Consider the following 2,638-nt stretch of genomic DNA (forward strand, 5'->3'; position numbering starts at 1 on the left):
AGCAGTAGCTCAGGCATTTTTCAGAGCTATAGGTCTGTAATTCAACTTGATTTTTCAACATCTAGACTACATCTGTCACACAAACTAAGATGTTCAAAAGTGAGATAACTATTTACCTGTCCTCAAATTTACTTCACTATGTCACCTGATGCAAAGAACTGACTTATTGGAAAAGACCCTGATGCTGGGAAAGATTGAAGACGGGAGGAAAAGGGGACGTCAGAGGATGAGATGAAGGTATGGCATCACTAACTCGATGGACATGAGTTTGAGTAAGCTCTGGTGGTTGGTGATGGACAGGGAGGCCTGGCGTGCTGCAGTCCATGGGGTCGCAAAGAGTCAGACACGACTGAGCAACTGAACTTACTTCACTTGTCCCTCCTTTCAGTCCCAACAAGGAATTACAGACAGCTGTTATTTGTTCCTTTTAAATAGCTTTGAAATTTGAAATAAAATGGAGTCATTTTGATCTTGAGTGGCCTCTGTCTTCAAGGGCTTGAAGCAGGGCTTGGGTTCGCAGCCAGAGACTGGGCTGGGTCATGAAAACACCAGTTCCTAGCAACTAGACTAGTGATCAGTGACAAGGGCCCTGGCCCTTCAGCTTTGCAATAAAAAATTCCCATAAAAATGGAAAGTAGCAAACCAAGCAGAGTATTTATTAGGAGGAAAAAGAGTATAGTACATATGGATAGATCCAGGGGCAGACTCAAAGGGAGCATCCTTGAGTCATGCCCTAGTGGCAGTTTGAATTATTTTTATGGGGGATTCCTGGTTTCCTTTGGCCAATCTTTTGATTTGCCTGGATCATAGTCCATATTTGATATATCTCAGGATCCTCTCATGTGTGTACACACATCTCTTAGCCAAGATATATTTTAGCAAAAGGGGTCTGGGTGGAATACCCCATGGCATAACTCCCCTTTGGCCTCCAAGGGGCCTATTCTGTGCATATGTGCTCAGGGCAGTCTCCTGACACCTAGAACTAGAAATATATGGTCTGGCCAGGGCCTAGCTTCCTCACTTAATTGCCCTGATATTGGCTTGGAGTTTCAGTCAATAGAAAATGAATTTCCAATTGCTTTACCCTTGAGGGGGATGTTACCATCTGCCTCCTGCCTCAATTTGTGTCAAGGGGTTTTAAAATGGAGCTGGGAAGAGATTAACAAAGTGGACAATCCACACCCCCCACCCCCCCGGGTGGAACCACAAACTTTTGAAAAGGGCCATATTACAAATATTCCAAGGATTCTGCAAGAACACCTATAGCTTGTACCAAAAATGGTCTTCTATCTCCCTTTAGCACTCCGGTTGTGTTTAGCCAAGACTAGCTTATGTGTCCAATGCCAGTTAAAATTCTTTGCAATGCAAAATTCCTTCCTTTGCCTTTATTTTTTTTTTCTAATTTTATTTTAGTTTTAAACTTTACATAATTGTATTAGTTTTGCCAAATATCAAAATGAATCCACCACAGGTATACATGTGTTCCCCATCCCGAACCTTTAAAAGACCTAGTTTTTACACCCTAGTGGAACACTATTTCAGTTGTTACCCAAACCTGTGTGCCTAAAATTGCAATTCATTGTCTTCAACTAAAAGACTTTTGCTCGATGGTTGCCTCCTAGGTTTATTTAGGTTGACACGCATGGTGTAGAGGTGGGACCTAAAGCAATCTCACCACCTCTGATGTCTGCTGGAATTAGTGTCTTGTTTACAGGGCCTGTCATGCTCACTGTTCCCTGGAACTGTCGTTCCCTTTGAGTGTGAGTCCTCTGAGGCTCCAGTGTCCCTTCTTTCATTTGAGGTTATGGTCACAGCCTTTGGAATCAGGTGGGTGCTTCCCCTGGCAGGTGGTTATTTCACAGGTGCCAAGGCTTGAGATTAAGTTACTGAAGTGGATTCCCCATGGAGGAATACCCTGACTTCTGTATATGTGTCTTTAATCATAACTGTACTCTTCTAAGTTCCGCTGACAGGATTATTCTCCCTCAGAGACCTGAACTGATCTTATGCTTAAAAACTGTGGTCCTTTACCCTTCACCTTATACATTTCTGTCTTGACCAACCAATAGCCCCAAAGATGATTTTCCATTTCAGTGGCCATAGTGCGGCTCTTCAGAAGTCTCCAAAATTAAGAGCTGTGCACCAGCCCTTTTTCTCTGTGTGTGCAAAAAGAGGGGAATGTCGAGTGCTTACTCCAAGTCATGGAGATCAACACTAATGCCTTAGCTATTAATATTACAGTGAACAATCAGATCTTTAGCCAGAGGTATTCCCAATGTAGGAGGACCATTTAACCAAAATCAACTGAGGAAATGGTTATGGGCTCTCCATTCATCATCTTTTTTCCATACAGTAGAATCCTTGCTCAATTCTCATTATTCTCAACACCTTTCAGTAAGTCAACTTGCCTCATGTGAAATAGTGTTACTAAGTTTCCCTCATATTACTGTTTTCCACTGCAATAACCTCAACCTTGCAAGCTTCATCTCTTTCAGTTCACTTCAGTCCCTCAGTCTTGCCTGACTCTTTGTGACCCCATGGACTGCAGCGTGCCAGGCTTCCCTATCCATAAACAACTCCTGGAGTTTACTCAAACTCATGTCCATTGAGTAATGCCATCCAACCATCTCACCCTCTG

Source organism: Bison bison, unplaced genomic scaffold (genome assembly GCF_000754665.1).
Source record: "Bison bison bison isolate TAMUID 2011002044 unplaced genomic scaffold, Bison_UMD1.0 scf7180017864515, whole genome shotgun sequence".
NCBI lineage: Eukaryota > Metazoa > Chordata > Mammalia > Artiodactyla > Bovidae > Bison > Bison bison.